The sequence below is a fragment of the Felis catus genome, chromosome D1 (assembly GCF_018350175.1).
Source record: "Felis catus isolate Fca126 chromosome D1, F.catus_Fca126_mat1.0, whole genome shotgun sequence".
NCBI classification, from domain to species: Eukaryota; Metazoa; Chordata; class Mammalia; order Carnivora; family Felidae; genus Felis; species Felis catus.
Genome location: NC_058377.1, coordinates 78,603,991 through 78,624,135, shown reverse-complemented (window position 1 = coordinate 78,624,135; position 20,145 = coordinate 78,603,991). Strand labels below are relative to the sequence as shown.

At 36.4% G+C, this 20,145-nt stretch overlaps 1 pseudogene; it reads left to right on the top strand.

Annotated features, from left to right (window-relative positions):
- The first annotated feature begins 2,611 nt into the window (after nucleotides 1-2,611).
- The window catches only part of LOC101100331, a 33,157-nt pseudogene continuing 15,623 nt past the window's right edge, over nucleotides 2,612-20,145 (top strand).

The following is a 20,145-nucleotide window of genomic DNA, read 5'->3' as shown; positions in this document are numbered from 1 at the left end:
CTTTACCCTGGAATTCTGTGGACCACACTATATAAAAATATCACAATTGTGTGGACATCAGCACTAACTCTCACAAAAACTGGGACTATATTTTTAAACCAATGTTGGTTAAGAAAGCAACAGACTTTCCACTATTTTGTTCTTATTTGGAAAACATGCCATTGCCTCCTGTCCACTCAAAATACTATGTAAATTCTGTTTTAGGATTTAACTAGACACACATCAATTAGCAAGCCCAAAACCCAATTGTAATCCTTTGCAACTCCAAACAGCCCACAAATAAAAGCTTTTAGAAAAAGAAGTTAGTCTTGTCATTTGAATTCTAACATTCTCAGTCCTTTTTCATTCAACTTGTGAAATGTCTTTAATAATAAAATTCTGTTTGTGTCCCTTTCTTTATTTGTATCTTTTCATTTCAAGAGTAGGGCATATTATTTTAAGGTTATCAGTTTCATCTTGATAGGTCTCAATTTTCTCATTTTCTACATACACATCATGATACCACCTGCTTCTTTGGCTCCTGGCCATCTTTCAGCTGGTGGAAATTGACTTTCAGAGCATTTGTAAATGACCGAGTTCCCGCTCTATCTACCTCACTGTGCTATTGTGAGGATTACATTTGATAATGTGAAAGTGCTTTCAAACTAGAAAAGTCTTATACTAATCATATCATCTCTGAATTGTGGGTCATTTGAGACTGATGGCACAGTCTTAATGGTGCCAGAATCACCGACCTTTAGATCAGTTAATTCCGTGAAATTAAATAATGTGCCTTGTTTCAACATTTGACCCAGTTGTTCATAGCTGGGATATAAAGTGTTCTGAGGTGTGTGTGCACGTGCACGTGCATGGGTTATATAGAGGAGGATGTTAACCTACTACAAAGTAAGTGCAACATAAAAAATCAATGTCAGTGATGACAACCTTATTTCTCAGTTGTTTAACCTGATCCAGGGCTCAAATTCAGATGGTACAATGACATGGACATGCCATTTGTTAAATATTATGCTTTCATTTGAGTTAAAACTCTCCACTGCTTCCTCTTACTCCTTTCCCCTAGAACCCTGCCCCTTTGCCAAGACAACTACTGTTCTGATTGGTCGGCGTCTTGATAAATATTTGATATTTGCCTTTTCCTAACTGTGTAAGTAGAAAAAAGGATGAAAGAGAAAACGAGATATGGGTTGCTCCTAACCTGGCTTGAACTTTACAGAGGAGGGAAAGAAAAGGGATGAGCTTCCTAACCGGGTCTTTTCTTTCTGATCTCTACATTTCTTATTTTCCGGTTCCCATTGCTGGAGATAGACCCTCCTGGACTGTTGCAGCACCCTAATTCTTTCTCTAGTCTCATAATATGTTCCAGTCTCCTCACGCGAACTGCCATTATGCATCGCTGGCATCTAAGGAGATATTGCCCTTCCTAGGTGCCTTTATTTACACCCTAGGCATTCAGGGTGACACTCCTGTGTGTTCCCAGTGTGCCATAGTCTCATCCTAAAGCGTGTATCACTGTGTACTGTAATACATTGCCTTTTTACTTGTTTTTTATCCCCAAGACTGATCATTCCTTATCAAAGTTCTCCGGCACTCAGGGAATGATCCACAAATGAACGAATAAGTAGGCTTCATGTGTTGAGATTTAGTATACGAGACCATGTGTGACCATTAAATGCATTTGATCTTGGTTAATTCCTGTTTCAGGCACATAAACAGTGATACTCAGAGAGAGTATCACCATTACACAGAACAACTGTCTGGATTTGAGCGGAGTCTGTCTGATTCCAAAATCTGTGTCTTCGCAATGGCCTCACATTACATTTCAAGTGAGGAATAAATCTTTCCTTTCCCACTGAGCCTCATAGCCCATGGGCGTTTGTGGTTCACCGAGCAGCCCCATTATTCTCTGACTCGGTTTTCTCCACTGAGATTTGAGAATTTTTTTTAACCATTTCTAAAGTTTATCCCATATGAATCTTTGCAACACAGATTCTGCTCTGTATCCAGCAATCAAATCAAAAGCCACTGAGGTTTGGGATTCTCCAGGCCATTTGTCAAAACGATTCTTGGGCTTGAATGCTTTATGCTCCAGTATTCTCTTTCTTTTGTTCTTTTTTGGGCCTGTGACATTTTTTAAGGCTTTACTCTTTGAAAACATTTTACAATTCCCATTGTTTGCGCAGATGTATCGCACAATAGAGTGGTGTGGTATCTGCCTTTCCAGCTCTTCCCCTTATCTGATCTTTCACATTGTGCCACACTTTTTTTAAGTGTTTATTTATTTATTTATTTATTTGAGAGAGACAGAGACAGAGACAGTGCAAGTGGGGAAGGGGCAGAGAGAGAGGGAGAGAGAGAGCATCCTAAGCAGGCTCCACACTGCCAGCGCAGAGCCCAACACGGGACTCGAACTCACGAAACTGGGAGATCATGACCTGAGCCAAAGTGAAGAGTCAGACACTTCACCGACTAAACCACCCAGGAACCCTGGTCTTAGTCTTCATCAAATTATCCAAGAGAAAGTTTTTTTTAGAAATGTAACTTGTACCTGGTGTGGTTTATAAATTGGTATTTCTTCTACTCTTCCTAAACATGTGACCTCTTTTTCAATGCCATGGAAAAGGCCCACAGACTTCAGGCAGGTGGGTGTGCCTGCCTAATATGTACCACAAGGCTGGTACCAACGGCTGCTCAGCCCTTCGTCCAGATCCTGGCCAACCCCCGGCTGGTAGCCTTTTTTGGATAAGTTACAGTTTTTTGAACACTTATGAGTTTTCTCATATGCTAAGAGGAAATAGAAATAATAATCACCTTCTTGGGTTGGTAGTAGAAATAAATGTACCTTACTTGACTTAGCCCTGAAGGAATTTTAGTAAACTGATTTTGTATGTAATTCTTTTAAAATAAGGAGATTTCAGTTAGAAATTAAAGAGAGAGGGGCACCTGGGTGGCTCAGTCGGTTAAGCATCCGACTTTGGCTCAGGTCATGATCTCTCGGTTCGTGAGTTCAAGCCCCATGTCGGGCTCTGTGCTGATGGCTCAGAGCCTGGAGCCTGTTTCAGATTCTGTGTCTCCCTCTCTCTCTGACCCTCCCCCGTTCATGCTCTGTCTCTCTCTGTCTTAAAAATAAATAAACGTTAAAAAAAATTAAAGAGAGAGAGAGAGAATATAAATGGTTTTGAAAAAAACTCTTGGCAATGCTAGTGTATTGTATTTTTCATCAGTTTCCAATGCATCCTAATGGTGTATGGGAAAGAATTCCCAGGATTCTTACTATCAATGTGTTTTTAAAAAGCAGGGAGTGGTTAGCAGAAAGGAAAAACAAATTCTCTTCTATAGACTCCAGAAAAGAGAACAGCCCAGCCTACATCCTGACTTTAATCTGTGAAACCTGTCAGGCTTTGGCCATGTAAGATAATTAAGTCTTGTTGTTTTAAACAGTAAGCCCGTGGTAAGTTGTTACAGCAGCAAATGGAAAATGAATACACCTACCTTGTTTCACCCACCAGGAAGTATGCTTCATGTGAACAGGAACTGATCTAGTGGTCACCATATTTCTTGTGCCAAGAATAGTGATTGGTACATAGTAAATATTCACTAAATTGTTGATGAATTTCAATTAATAATTTTAGATTAATTAATCATTTTGTCAGATTCTACATAAAGACTTTCAAAAGAAAAATGTGTCAAACAATACCTGCTTACATTTTGTAATTCAACAAGCATCTTTCTCTGTTATTTGGTTTTATTTTAAGATAGAATATGAATGAAGTACATGGTGCATTTAGTATCATTTTTAATTTAAATACTGAGAAACTGAAGATCTGAGATGTGAAATAAACTTTGCTGCTTCAGGCAGGTGGAAAGGGGCAATCCTGTACTCCAAGTCTGGTATTTGGATTTCAAATCCTTCTGAGCATTTAGTGATTAATTAATTAATTTATATTCACATTCATCAATAATCGAGTACTTAAGAACTGTGCAGCACACTAAGAACTAAAACAAAGTAAATAAATGACCCTGCCTCCATAATTCAGAACCTAGGAACCAATACAGACATACAAATAATCACTCAACATAATAAGATAAAGCTCACAGTTAAAGAAGGCAGATTCGACACAGTTTTCAATGTCTCTCCAGTTACAGTCCCAAAATGGCAACACAGAAATAAAATATGGAAAAAACTAATAACGTCAAAGCAAAGTCAAAAGGACTGAGCACACAAGGTTGCTCCGTCGTGTGTTTTCAGACAGAAGCGAATGAACAGAAGAGGTGACTCCTGTGTCTGGGCAGAAGTGGTCACAGCTCCAAGTGTTCGAGGAGATGGATCCAGAAATTAGGGAACTGCCAACAAATTCCTGCAGAGGGTCAGACCTGAAGCAGTCCAGGTACGACAGAGGAGGAACAAGACACAAGCTGAACACAGGGACACTAATCAAGAATCTGGATCTATCACAGTTTTCTTTTGCATAACTCTCCTGTTTCGAAGATACAAGACACTAAAGTACGCACACGTGCTTTGACAGACAGCGTCGGTTCACTAAAACAGTACCTTTTCTCAATTCCTTTCTTTCTCTCCTGCCTTCACTCTTTAGCCTTAAAAAATTGCATACCTGCCCTTCCCGTTCTCTAAAGCGTTTGGGGTAGCTTTGTGCAACCAGTTTGGCTGATGAATTCCAGCCAATAAGATCAGAGTGGAAACATTTTGGAGATCTTTCTAAAAGGGTGTAATGTACAAAACAATGGCAGCATATTTACATGACAGGATACAGAGGAGAGAATTAAGAATACATTGTCCTGATATTGCTAAGCTTTTAAACCAATGACAGTAACTTTCTAGTTCTAGATTTCCTACTATGTGAAAAAAGTCACCCCTATTTCCTTAAGCCATATATAGAAGTGTTTTCTGTTACTTGGAGGCAAAAATCATTCCTAAAATTTACATATACATAGATTTAGTACAAACTCCAAAAGATGTATGTATATGAAATCATGAAAGAGAAGAAAATGTTGAGCCAGTTCCTGAGCGGTGGACTCAGGAGCCCAGGTATAGATTAGCTTTGGACAGGAAGATTGAGGATGTCTGTTTTGCTAGGACAGAAAGGACAGGTTTGATGATGAATATAGGTTCAAAAAAGGGTTAAGGGAGGGACAGCATGCTGAGAAATCTTTTGCCAGAAAACCTGAATTTTACTCTGTAAAGTAGGATGCAAAGTCGTGTGTGTGTGTGTGTGTGTGTGCGTGTGTGTGTGTGTGTGTGTGTGAGAGAGAGAGAGAGAGAGAGAGAAAGAGAGAGAGCAGGCATGTGCCTGATGATAGATACTTTTTTGGTGGAGGGTTTGAGGAGTTAAAGAGAAAGTGACGTTTGCAGCCACAGTTGAGGTGGCTAGGAATGGAAGCTGACTACAATCATGGAGATAGTTACAAGCATTGGAGACCCACCGTGACTGCATGGTGATGACTCAGAGGTAGAGCTTTGCACATAAGAGAGCTGACAGTGATAACCACAGACGCGTGTCAGAGGAGTCTATGCAGTACACCAGGAGGGGGAACAGGGATGTATAGTGTAGAATCAGGGACGTAGAAATCAATTGTTGCCATATTGTAGTTTTGAAACATTGAATAGGATATGTAAGTTCTTGAGTCTCTGGTTCTTCAACTATACAACAGGGCAGCAATGCCTACTTCAGAGGGTTATTATCTTGTTGCATGAGATAAATTTTATTAAAGGCTCAGTAGCAGACCTCACGTATGCAGCACTTTTCATTATCCTCTAAAAAAGAAAGCTGGAAACGCATGTGGTCCTGGCAAGAGTCGGGTTTCAGTTAAGGTTGAGACTATCAGAAAAGAACCTCTAGTTTTTGGATTGTGCCATCAGATCGCTAGGAAAGAAATTTAGGATAAGTTATTGCAGCTTCCCCCAGCATCAGCTGGCTTTAAGACACTGGCTTACAAGCGGGAGAAAACAAATGGAAATGTCTCTCAACTATGAAGTCTTAAAACAGATTCCCAATTAGAATTTCACAGTGATTGCAATTGCATTTTTTTTTTTTTTTTGCCTTTAGACATTTCATCGATACATTCTATCGCCTTGCCTGCTGGAAGACTTTCATCAAGGAGAAGATAACCTTTTAGATAGTTATAAGGGTGAGTCAAGAGACCAGCAATCAATGAATCACTCAGGCTTTGTAAATGACACGGCAGTTTCATGATCTCTAACCTTTATTGCACAATAGATATTTGTTAGGAAAGATAAATAAAAGAAAGAAAAACCATTGTGAAACTACTCTACTGGTTAACAGTGATAAAGCTACATAGTATCGTGATTATTAAGATTAATAGAAGATGACAACTTTCCGGTAACTCTGATGACTATTACATCAATTAATTTTTTTTCATTTTTAATGTATTTGAACTTTCAAGCCTTGATTGATCCTGGATTGTGTCCAAAAATCAAAAGCCCACAAGAAATATTCTCCATGTTTATGTGAGCATGAGCTACACTACATTGTTCCATATAATCCAGAAGCATTAAGAGGTATTAACGTATCTGAATTTTACTGTTCTTCTAGGGTTAAAATTTGTTTTTCTAGTAAGTAAGCAAGACATTTATTCTCTATTTCATGGATAACGGAATGACATATTTCAATCTGTGCACATTTTTACTGTACCAGAGAATTTTATTTTTTCCTCAAAGCCAAAATTGTCCTTTTTTTTGAGGAAGAAAATGAAATATCTACTTGTTAGTCAAAATACAGTCAATTATTATTACAATTATTTTTTATTAAAATTTCCCAAGACATGCTGATCTTTGAGAAGTCTGACATTTTGTTTAGTTAACACTTATAAAAGCCATTCAAAACAGAACTTTGAAAAACATTGAATCTCAGTCCAGAATTAAATGGGGTTTGGTAACGTTTTTGGCCTTTGGTTATTCAACTAATCTAAGGGAGAAAGAGAATAAATCAATTCTTCTGTGGATAGGTATGGCCAAGCCAATCAATCACTGTTTCCAGTTTTCATGTTACAAGTTGTTAATACAAAGACACTAGAGACAGGTGTTCTGTATTTAAATATTACTCTGTGAGCATTATTTAAAAACAGATGTTAGATGGGTTATTTTGAGTAATTTTAGGTTTATAGAAAAATACAGAATAGGCAAAGTATTCCCATGTTCCCCAACACCCTTCCTCTGGATTCCTCTATTATTAACATCTTGCATTATTGTAGTACATCTGTTAATATTGGTGAGTACTCATGCATTATTATTCATTAAGATCCATAGTTTAAATTAAGGTTCATTCTTTATGTTTAACATCGTATAGGTCGTCTATTCTCTTCCCTTCAAATTCTGGGCATCTACATATCTTTTTAGTGTCTCCGTAGTTTTGCCTTTTCTAGAATGTCAAATAGTTGGAATCATACACCACGTAGCATCATCAGATTGGCCTCTTTCACTTAACAATATGCACTTAAGTTTTCTCATGTCTTGTGGGAGCTTGGTGGCTCACTTTTTTATTGCTGAATAATATTCCATTGCATCGATGTGCCAAGTTTGTCCATTAACTTACGAGCATCTTGATTGCTTCCTAGTTTTGGCAATTATGAATGAAGCTGCTCTGCAGGCTGATATTCAGGTTTTTGAGTAATAAGTTTTCAACTCATATGGTTAAATATCATGGAACATGATTGCTAGGTCATATGGCAAAATGATACTACGTTTTGCCAGAAACTCTGCAAAACTGGGTTACAAAATGACTGTGCCATTTTGTGTTTCTGTCAGTAATGTACAACAGCTCTTGTTGCCCCACATCCTCACCAGCATTTGGTGTTGCCAGTGTTTTGGAATTTTGCCATTCTAACAGGCATGTAGTGGTATCTCACTGTTGGTTTAATTTGCAATTTCCTAATGACATATGATGTTAAGCATCTTTTCATATGCTTATTTGCCATCTGTTTATCTTCTCTAGTGAGACTTCTGTTCAGATATTTTGCCCATCATTTAATTGGATAGAATTGCATTTTTAAATAAATATTTGATGCCTCAGGACAGACATAGACAAAGGCAATGATGCCGAAGCCAGCAAGATTTGACCAGGGGTAATGGAAGTCTGTGTCAATAAAAGGAGGTTTTTTAGCCATCGTATAATTTAAGTGAGAGCTGTTACCATGTCCATTCAGGTTCTGTTAGGTGTAAGAAGACGTATTCTCAAGTACATTCCAATTGTTGGAATGGAGAGATTGACCCATTTTTCTCTTGCTGTAATCAAACATTTCAGTGTTTAATATTTAAATCACTCCTCTTGCTTTAATGAACAACCCTGTGTTAAGAATTCTTTCATTTATCTTACAAGTATCTATTAAATTGCTACTGTGTGCTAAGTACAGTTTTAGGTTGAGAAACTGTAGTGATGAATCAGACAGATGTCCCTCAGTTGGAGGAACTTACTGTAAATTTGGAAGAGTCAGACAATTAAGTAAGTGCATAAAAAATAAGACAGTTTTAAAGAAAGAAAATTAAAACAAGAGAATGAATAAAATAAGATAGGATTAGTGAGATAGAGGCTGATTAGAAGGGGCATCAGATCAGAGAAGGAGCCTCTGAGAAAGACATTTGAACCAAACTTAGGTTAGGAATCAGAGGTGGGCAGATGGTGGTGATAGGTGTAGGTTTGGGCTGGAAGAGTGCTTTCCAAACCTGAAGGAAGAACAAGTGGGAAAGCCATGAAGTAGGGCCGAACTTGGCCTATTTGAGAAATAGAAAGCCAGTATAGCTGAAGCGTGATGAATGAACTGAGTGAACTCTAGGGACACCTTGCCCAACTGCTGATGGTTTTCAGGAAAACAAACGAACAAACAAAAGCACACGAAAACATTTCAGATACAAAATAAAATCTTGCACTACTGCTAAATTAAAACTTCAGAGGAATTAAGCAATGAAAAGTTTATAGTATCACTCTCCAATAGGCAATTCGATATTAAAACAATAAATACCAAACCATAAAATAAGTATATGGAAGTCTAACTTAATTCTGATGTTTCCCTGGATGGCTATTATGGCACACACTAAAATATTACCCAACCTGTATTTCTCACCTCCATTCCTATTAATATAACCTAAAATTTGTTGGAGATTGCAAGGTCCCAGCTTGCTATTTCAGTAGCTCTAACCGGGGAGAATTGCCATATGATACAGAGAATAACAGTAAGTCATCAACAAAATTCAGATGGTAAATTGTGGGAAATCTGTTGATTTCCTGATAAAAGAGCAAGAACAGAAGAGATTGCCTTCACTCCCATACCCCTTCTGCTTTGAGGACTTTCTTGGTGTATCCATCTGTAGCAGCTATGTTGCATCATTAGGCTACAAGCCGGGTTCTCTGATAACACCACAGTGCAAATGAACCTGGACAAGTAACAGCACATCTCCCGAGGCCTGGTTAGCTGAGAAAGCAGTACATGGCTTCAATGTAGTCAGGCTTTCTGTCTCTGTCGCTCATACATGTTCCTAATTGCTAGAACTATTTGATGATTTCTTCTCTAATCAAATAGCAAAGGATCACTTTTACTTTGAGGGGTGTGGATACACTCTGTACTTGTGCTCAGTATAGTCACCCCGACTTCAAAGAGCACAAACAGGAGGAAGCCATGTGCACTGAGCTCTTACCAGGATCCAGGGGAAGCTCTTAAAGCCAGATGTATTTATCACTTCAGCATCACTATGAAGCTGGTGCTCTTAACATTCACAGTTTATAGATAAAGAATCAGAAGTTCAGAAATAAAAAGTAACCAGTCCACAGCCAAACACCTCATGAGTGGCAGAGTCAGGGTCTGAACCCAGGTTCCAGGGCCCCTGGCTCTAATCATTCTGTAGGACTCTCTCCTAGAATTAATGAGCCATTTCTTTACGTAAGATTCAGTGGACCAGACCAATGAGATTTTATGTACAAATTCTGATTCCTTCAGAGTTGATATGAAAAAGGATAAATTCAAAGTGACTCTACATGTCCATATTGTACATGTACATGTAATCTACTTGTACATATTAAGGTTTAGTATTTATATATATGTTTTTATCATGGTCTTTATAATGAGTAGTTAATAGTCTCGCAGGGGAAAAAGTGGACTCAAATAGCAGTCTTGATGGAGTGCCAAGCATTAGCCTCACTTGAATTAAAATGGCTAAGTAATATATATTTTTTCTTTTAGAAAGCAATTTTAAAGAAAACACTGGCAGATTGTTATGAGACGAAATTAGAGAATAGTCTGCTAATAAAGGCCATTGAACAGTGTGTGTTTCTGTTTGTTTTGGAAACTGAGAAAACGTTTGTACACGGTCACCGCAGCTGTTCAATGTCTTTCTTGAGCTAGAGGTTCCCTGTTGTTGTGGCATAATTACAGAGCCCTGTGTGCCCAAGAACCTCAAAACAATCTGCATTTCAAAGGAGCTCAAGAGCCCAGCAATCTGTCGGTTCAAGCCCATACACTATTCAAAGAAGAAACTTGACAGTAAAAAGTCTTTACACAAATAAGAAAATTGAGTTACAATAAAGTTAAGAGAATTAGTTCATGTTTCACATGTTATTCTGTTACATGGATTTTAAGAGGATGGCATCTCTTTAACCATTAATACTCATTAACGAAATTTCTCATGAGTGTATGAAGGCAATTAATAATGGTGTTATTGTACCCCTAAGAGCCCTTCCTATTGCTTTTATATTACCGGAAACAATGCCAATACATATCTTTACAGTTGTGTTGATGGTGGTACAAAGTACTCTTTTTATGGAGAATACAAAATATCTAAACTCATATACTGATAACCTGGACAAATTTCACACAATCTCAGCATTCAAACTGAATCATCAAGTATGTCAATGATAAGCAGCCTGTTCCATTGAGGTATCTGTTTGATTGTGACTCTCAGAGAGGCTTCCTTACCCCTTCAGAAAATAGCAGCCAGCCCTCATTTTCTCATTTCTTCCTTCCTTTATCTTCAGAGAACCTAAAATTGATGTATCTGTTTTTGTTTCCATACTTACCATCTTTTATCCCTCTAGAATAAGTCTTTGTCTATTCTCTGCCATTAGGATGCTGACCAGGGCTGGACTGATGGTAGATGCTTATTAAATATTTGCTGAAATAACTAATGAATGCACATTGCTGATTTGTTCTCTGAACTACTTATTCAACGATACCAAATAGTCATCATGTCTTACTCATCCCTTCAGGTGAAATACGGACATCATAAGGTTTAACGAGCATTCCTTCTGGAAGATGTCCCCTTCCTTCTCCTGTGTGATAGCATAGCATATGTAGACAACACTACAAATATATTTACTTGTCGGATTAAATGCTTTTTTCATAATTATTTTGATAATACAAGTCCTTGACTCTTGGTTGAAAAAAACCAAACATTATGCTTATTATATTTTATTCCAATATAATGTAACTTAACAAGGACTATGTAATTATTACACAAGATTTCATTTTAAAAGTTTAACATAAGGACTGCAGCAATCTTCACTGGCATAATAGTTAAACCCAGGTGGCACATAATTATCTTCATATTTTCTTATCTTTTTGTAACCGTAATCCAACAAATTACTTTAATTAACCATAATACTAAGGAGAAACAGGAGAAGTGATTAAGAAAATAACTTTCTAATGGAAGCATTTACTCTTATCCTTGACGCTGAAAAATAGATTTACGATGAAAATTACAAGACTTTCTCTCCGTGGGCTGAGATATAAACCCTCCTTTGGTACCGAACACTTAACAGAATATTTAATAAGCTATCAGAGGATAAAACAGAACTTACTAAATGAGAGGTTTCCCACACTCACACCTGAGCTCTTCTGCTTCTCTATTGAATCCTAGAGAACAAACCTTCACATTATAATCCAGAGGGAAAGGTACCTCTAGTCAAGTCTGAGAATCTGCCTCATCTACTTTATCATCACCCCTTGACTTATTTCAAGTTTCACACTTTACAACAGCTATTCTTTCCAATTAGTAGTTAGGTGTTATGACTACTTCAAATGTTTTTTTTTTTTTAAATGAGTGGTGTTTTCACATTTTGCCTGTTTTTGAAATTTATTTATTTGGTTTCCTTTGGATTATTTCAGTGATGGCAATGCAGATGGAAATCCCTTTGCTCTGATATATTTAACTGGAGGATAATGGGTCTCATCTAATTTAAATCAGTACTTTCAAAAAGAAAACTTGATTTGTCTACAAATGCATTGATGATTCCATGGTTTATTTGATTAGTTTTGCACCCACATCTATATCTATGTTTAATATAAATTGAAATTTGTCTGTAATTATGACATTTAAAAAAACAAACATGAGGGACATCTAGGTGTCTCAGTCAGTTAAGCATCTGACTCTTGATTTGGGCTCAGGTCATGATCTTATGTTTCATGGGGTTCGAGCCCTGCATCAGGCTCGGCACTGACAGTGCAGATCCTACTTGAGTTCTTTCTCTCTCTCCTTCTCTCTGCTCCTCCCCCATGTATGCGCTCTCTCTTAAAATAAATAATAAAAAAACCACACATGAATATGAACCCCTTTGATTATTTTAAACTCATCTTTTGTTGTCTTCATGGTTATTAATTTAGTTTTTATGTATTATATAACAAAATAGCAAGGTGAGAGCAAGGGTTTCAGTTTATTACAGATAAGTACCTCAGCACAAATAACACATTGCAAATACTCTTTTTATTCATAGAAATAAAATATTCAACTACACGTAATTACTCCACATTGTATGTCACAAGTGCTCTTTTAGGAATCAAAAACATAGCATTAAGTTTGAAACTACTGTGGTGGGTAACATAGTTCAAGTATGTTTGTCTAAATTCTCCTGAATGTTGCTCATACTATTAGATTCAATTGTAAAAAGAATTCAACTATGGAGTTCAAAAGGAAAGGTTGTCATTATTTTATTTAATGATTTACAGACATAGCAATGCCAACAAACATCACCCACATCTTTAATGTGATAAATAGGACAGATGCTGGTTAAGATATGTTAAGCCTCCTTCTGTGTGTCATGTCTTACAGTCTACATCTAGTGTTATAAGCACAAATGCCTACAGAGACCAGGCAGAAAACGAAAATGGTAAGTTCAATTAGGTGCAAACATTAAATTACACCACCATATGAATTTGTCTTTTATTTTCTACTTTTTATAGAATTCTGGAGAAAGAGAAAAAAAACTTCACTGTAGAAAAGGAACAGTGCAAGCACCATGAAAAATAGCGACTCCTACTTGGACCTAGTGGCAGGGAAATAATAGAGCGTAGTAATGGACATAAATGATCAGACTCTATGCACATTTATAGAAGTAGTTCTAGTTCTAACAAGGTTAACTGTCTGTATGTATATATATATATATACACACACACACACACACACTTTTATAGTAGGTAATCATTAAATCATTATATTAAATGCTTATATATGTATGTATATATATTCATACATATAAATATATATATATATATATATATATATATATATATATATATATATATAGTACGTGCACACACACACACACATATTGATGTAACTATTTGACACCAAGTAGAGATATCAAATAAGCTTTTAAGGGAAGAAGATTTCAGGGAAGTGGTTCTATTTATGTTAATTTGACAGCACTCAGCCCAGAGGGATGGTATTTAAAGCCATAAATGAGATTATCTACACCCACATGGACCAATATGGTAGACTTAGCCACAAAGGGCTTTTGAACATTAGAAACATGAGTCATCTGAATTGAGATGTATGGTAGGCATAAAATACCATAGATTTTGAAGACATTGTGTGAAATAATAATCTAAAATACCTCACTAATTATTTTATATTGATTGTACTTTCAATCATGTTTTAATATGTTGTCTTAAATAAAATATATTTTAAAATTAAAATTGCCTATTTTTACTTTTTATACAATTTTATTAAAAAAACAATTTTTTTTGAGAAAAAGAGTGTGAGCAGGGGAGGGGCGGGGGGGGACAGATGATTCAAAGTGAGCTCTGCACTGACAGCAGCGAGCCTGATGTGGGGCTCAAACTCATGAACCAGGAGATCAGGACACTGAACTGTGGCTGGTTTGACATTTTTGCTAGATAGTCCCAGTTTAGAGTATGAAGGTAGAGAGAAGAGACAAAAGCTCCAATGACTGACCCATAAAACTCTCCTTTAATTAGAGGCAAGGTATTAATTTCTGAAACTCAAGTGAATATGGTATTTCAAGGAGGAGAGAATCAAATATATTAAAAAATGTCGACAAGTCAAAATTAGATTAGAATGAAGAAATGACCACTGCTGTTAGTGATTTGGAGGTCATTGCTGACTTTGACAAGGGTTAGTTCAGAAAAACTATAGGGATGAAATCTAAATGGAAGTGAGTTCCAGAGAGGTGGGAGAAAAGGAATCGAGTGTGAACAACTCTTAAAATGGATCAGAGAACTCTTTATCCATTCATGTATCAATGGACACTTGGGCTGCTCCATAGTTAGGCTATTGTAAATGATGCTGCAATAAATGTAGGGGTACATATATCCCTCAGAATTAGTGTTCTTGTATTCATTGGGTAAATATCCAGTAGTGGAAGTACTAGATCATAGGGTAGTTCTATTTTTAATTTTTTAAGGAACCTCCACACTGTCTTCCACAATGGCTCCATAAGTTTGGATTCCCACCAACAGTACACAAGGGTTTCTTTTTCTCCACATCCTTGCCAATACTTGTTTTTTGTGTTGTTGATTTTAGCCATTCTGACAAGTGTGAAGGGATATCTCATTGTGTTTTTGATTTGCATTTCCCTGGTGATGAGTGATGTTGAGCATCTCTTCATGTGTCTGTTGGCCACCTGTATGTCTTCTTTGGAGAAAAATCTGCTCGTGTCTTCTGTCCATTTTTCAATTGGATTATTTGTTTCTGGGGTGTTGAGTTGTATCAGTTCTTTATATATCTTGGATACTAACTCTTTATCAGATATGTCATTTACAAATATCTTCTCCCATTCAGTAGGTTGTCTGTTAGTTTTGTTGGTTGTTACCTTTGCTTTGCAGAAGCTTTTTAATTTGATAAAGTTTCAATGATTTATTTGCTTTTTTTTTATTTCCCTTGCCTCAGGAGACATGTCTAGAAGAATGTTGCTACAACCAGTGTCAGAGAAATTAGTTGCCTGTGCTTCCTTCTAGGATTTGTGTGTTTTCAAGTCTTATATTTAGATCCTTAATTCATTTTGAGGTGTTTTTTTTTGTATGATGTAAGACTAATTTGCTTCTTTTTATTATTATAAGAATGTTGCACTGAGTAGCATTTTGACTGAAGTTTTATTTACATCTTTGATAATTTTATTAGGATAAAGTATAATAAATTATAAAGAGAGGGCATATATGAATTTATATAAATTTTAATAACAATGTTAAAGAGTTCAAGAAAAATATTAGACCAGATTTCACTCTCACTAACAACACATGGAACTACCTCCTCCAAGAAGTCTTAAAAATAGTCGTTATAAAAAACAAAATGAAAAAAAAGTGGTTATCATGATTACAGAGGTACTCCTGTAAAAAATAACTACTGCAAAAATATTTTGAATGTTTTCTAAATTGAGAATTTGGTGAAATTCCTGAAGCTTATTCCAAAAAAAATAAAGACTCTTCCAAAAATTTGTACTCAAGATAAGAAGGTGCTGTGACTTTGGTCTTAACCCACTTTTCCCATTTTTATATACTGAGATTCTAGGATGAAAATAAACCGGAAAACATTTTAAGTCACTTCCACACAATCTCATTGTATTTGAAGTATGTGAAATTGAATGCAAATACAAAAAAAAAGACATAAAAACATGCTTTGTAATTCACATGAATATCCTTTCCTTCATTGTAAGACCAATGGCAACAAACCTGAAAAATGTTTGGCCTCTCTGTTTCAATTTCACAATGGTATAATTAAGTTATTGACCTGTGTTGTACCAACTGAGGCCTTTGTCAGAAAGTAAAGCAAAGATTGGTCTTTGTAAATATATGTAGGCAGTTAGAATTGTAATTATGCATGATTTCAGTTATGGCAAGTGCTTGAATAAGCTGAAAAATGTCCTGAGAAACAGCTGTTTGTGTACTGATACAGGGTTTCATAGTTTTCTAAATAATAGAGGCACAGAGACTATTGTGGATGTTGACGTGGGAAGAAAAGTGGAGTAGGGGTGATGAATTGCTCAGCAGGGTTGAACATTCAGGGCCTGGTGATTATAATCTCTTTAGAAGGGACACTTAATAGGATATTATACAAAGTAATAGTGTAACAATTGGTGAAGTAGAAGTTAAAATATTGCACTTTACAAGACATATCATGAGAAAATGTGTGCCAAGTAAGGTGTTGCATTGCTGAGTTCATATGCAGTGTAGGGAATTTCAAGGGGGTCATTTGCATATTTTTAAGAGCTAGAGGACAGACTCCATGTTTAGAAAATAGTACCCAGCAACTGCCAAGTGGAGTTGGCTACATCTAAAAGAATGTTTTGCTTTTGACCTGTTGGAGTCATTTTCATGTGTGTTCTTAGAAATCTCGGAGGTAAGAATAGGAAGAGTACTTTTTGAATGTCTTCTTCTTCTTAGGCACCCTTTCAGTTTAACTTTGTGTAAGATGTCACCTGTAATCTCTTAACTCCCCTCTGGTTGGAATTAATTCCCATCTAGAAAACAAGGAAACTGAGGCTCTGGAAGGTTAAATAACTTTGTCCCCTGTACACAATTCATGGGAGATGCTGATATTTGAACAAAGTAGTACAACTGAACAAAACAGTGCCCAAATCTAAAGTTCATCCTCATTTTTTAAGCCATGAAGGTGTAACATGGGAACTTGTGATGATTTAAGATTTTATTCCATTGTCACACTGAAATAGGTATTAACATTCTGTTTGGCCTCTGCCCTGAAATAGGAGAACTTCAGCTTGAACATAATATTCCTTAAATATGTTCAAACTTTGCAGGACATTGACATTTCCACCTCTAATTGGTGATGTACATCTCAAAACAGAGTCCACCACTATCAAAATGAAGTCTAAGCATCTTTGTTGCCTATTTTCGTCTTCTGTCATGTCACCCTGAAATCCTAGCTCCAGACATGCTCACTCACTTCTAGTCACCTAAACATGCCAGGATCTCACCAACTTATTCTGTTCTCTATGCCTGAAGCACCCCTCACTCTCCAATCTCAAATAACTGATACGCACCTTGACTTCTTAGTAATTTTCTACCCAAATCCTTCTCTGACATTTGTAAGTTGAAAGCACTGCCCCCCTCCTTTTTTTTTCTGTTCCTATCACATTTCAGATTCGGCCTTTTGTATCATTTAATGTCCTATATTTCAATCGTCTGCTTTCTTCTCTATCTTTCTCACTAAACTTCAAACACTTTAAAGGGTGGGGACATCTCTTAGTCATTAATGTAATCTAATTTGTTGAGACCTTAATAAATAATAGATACATTAATATATAAATTAGGTATAGTTTAAGTATGTTAATATATAGTAGCTATAGTACATATACAACTAAGTGACTCAATCAAAGCTATTTACTTGCCAAAAGAAAAAATAACGGTCTGAAAAATGAACTGTCTATGTTAAGGGCTCTACCATGTTAAGCTGTGGGTCACCCAGACTTAATACCTCAGAATCATTAATTAATGAATAACTAATTTGACAGAATCATAAAAAAAGAAAAAGAAAACAAATTAAAAAATCTAATATTCATAACACTGACATAAAATTATTATCATTAACAGAGAGCTATAATTATTATAGTTTTCTGTCATATATGTATTTGGAAAGTTACGATCATAACTTACATCCAATTTTATATTCTGATTTTTTAATCTTTTTGGAGCTCTCTAAGGTATTTTATTTGTTTATTTATTTTTACTTTAAGCTTTTATTTTAATTCCAGTTAGTTAACATAGAGTGTTATATTAGTTTCCGGTGTACAAAATAATGATTCAACAATTCCATACATCACCTGGTGCTCATCACAAGTTCACTCCTTAATCCGCATCACCTATTTAACCCATCCCCTCACCCACCTCCTCTCTGGTAACCATCAGACTGTTCTTTATAGTTAAGAATCTATTTCTTGCTATGATTATCTCTGTCTCTCACTTTTCCCCCATGAGCAATTGTTTTGTTTCCACATATGAGTGAAATCATATGGTATTTGTCTTTCTCTGTCTGGCTTATTTCACTTAACATATATGCTCTAGCTCCATCCACGTCTCTTCAAATGGCAATATTTCATTCATTTATTATGGCTGAATATAATTCCATTGTATGTATATGTATACACACACACATATATGTGTGAAGATGTGATATATGTATCTTCTTTATCCATTCATCAAGTGATGGACACTTGGGTTGCTTCCATATCTTAGCTATTGTAAATAAGGCTAAAGTAAACATAGGAAGGCATGTATCTCTATGAAAGAGTGTTTTTGTGTTCTTTGGGTTAAATACCCAGTACTGCAATAGCTGAATGGTAAGGTAGTCTATTTTTAAATTTCTGAGAAACCTCCATAATGTTTTCCACAGTAGCTGCACCCGTTTGCATTCCCAAACAGTGCATAAGGGTTCCTTTTTCTCCACATCCTCACCAACACCTGGTGTTTCTTGCGTTGTTGATTTTAGCCATTCTGACAGGTTTTAAGTGTTATAACATTTTCCTATAATAAAAGCTCTTTAGAAAAGGCACTAAAGTAATTGAAGTTGGCAGGGGTGGGTAGAATCCTCAAAGTACGTACTTTCAGAGAGCTGATCTGTATTGTAGAGGAGAAAAAAAAGAATTTTCCGTATACTTTTCTGAATTCCTATGCACACGGGAGACCATAAAAAATGAGCAACTCTCCAAAGTGGCTTACAATTCTGGATTAAATATCATCGTAATAGGAAAAGAGGAAGGAAATGTAGGCTTCCTGGGGAGAGCAAATGATTTTTAGAAAAGATAAATAGACCCTTAGAAGAATAGATGAAAGGTATAATAATCTGTGACAAAGTGTCTGGATGGGGTGTCGACACTTCTAGTTTCCTTCCCTGTGATAAGACTCAATCTTCCCTAGTGATGAAACTGTAGTGGAGAGGCTCTATAACAACTGAGTTCCTTTTGTGGGACCTTTATTTAGACAGCCATGGGAAGTCCAGAAAACTTTTCCCTGAATTTGCTGTTTTTCAAATGCCTATGGCTCAAAATAATAAGCCAAAGTGGCCTGTTTTGAGTAGCATATTCTACTATCCTTCAGGATTACTGAGATTGATCATTTGTCCCCTCACCTGCAGCTCAAATCTGTATGTGTGCAACATTTTATGCAAGGAAGAGGCTCACAGAAGGAGAGGAGGGATTGCAGCAATAGAAAATTTCCTGTAAGCTATGTTTCTACTTAAACACTGAGACTGCCTATTTTATACCATCTTTATCAGCACCGAGTCAACTTTCTTCTTGAACAACAAAAACAAAAATATTATGAAAAGAATTAAGAATCATAAAGCAAAGATTGCAGAGGAACTGATACATAAACTGTTATTTCCAAAGGGGAAAAACAATCTTCAGTGTGTCAGCCAAGATAGACAGGTGAGTGGCTGAAAATCCCATTGAATGCAGTCTCTATGTTTAGATTCAAACATAATAAATATCTGTACTTTTCGGAGATGAATTGCCTTTTTAGCATTATATGATAATTAGCATAAAATAAAGAAATGATCGAAGAAGCCGGAAATTTGGATTCCCTAAAATTGATTTACATTTGAAAAGAAGAGAAATGTGTGCAGAAGGATTCATTATAAAATCTTTTGGGGAGCCTGTTTGGCTCAGGTCATGATCCCAGGGTCGTGGACTCAAGCTCCAAGTTGGGCTCCACTACTGGGAGTGGAGCCTGGTTAGGATTCTTTCTCTCTCTCTCTCTCTCTCTCTCTCTCTCGCTCTTGCTCTCTCTCTCTCTATCTTTCCGTCTACCCCTCTTGCCCTGCTCAGACACACTCCTCACTCTCTAAAATACAACTTAAAAGAATTTTTTAAAAAGAATCTCTTACCCCACAAGTTTGAAAGCCAAAATCTTTTTAAGTATTACTCCTAAATAAGTGAT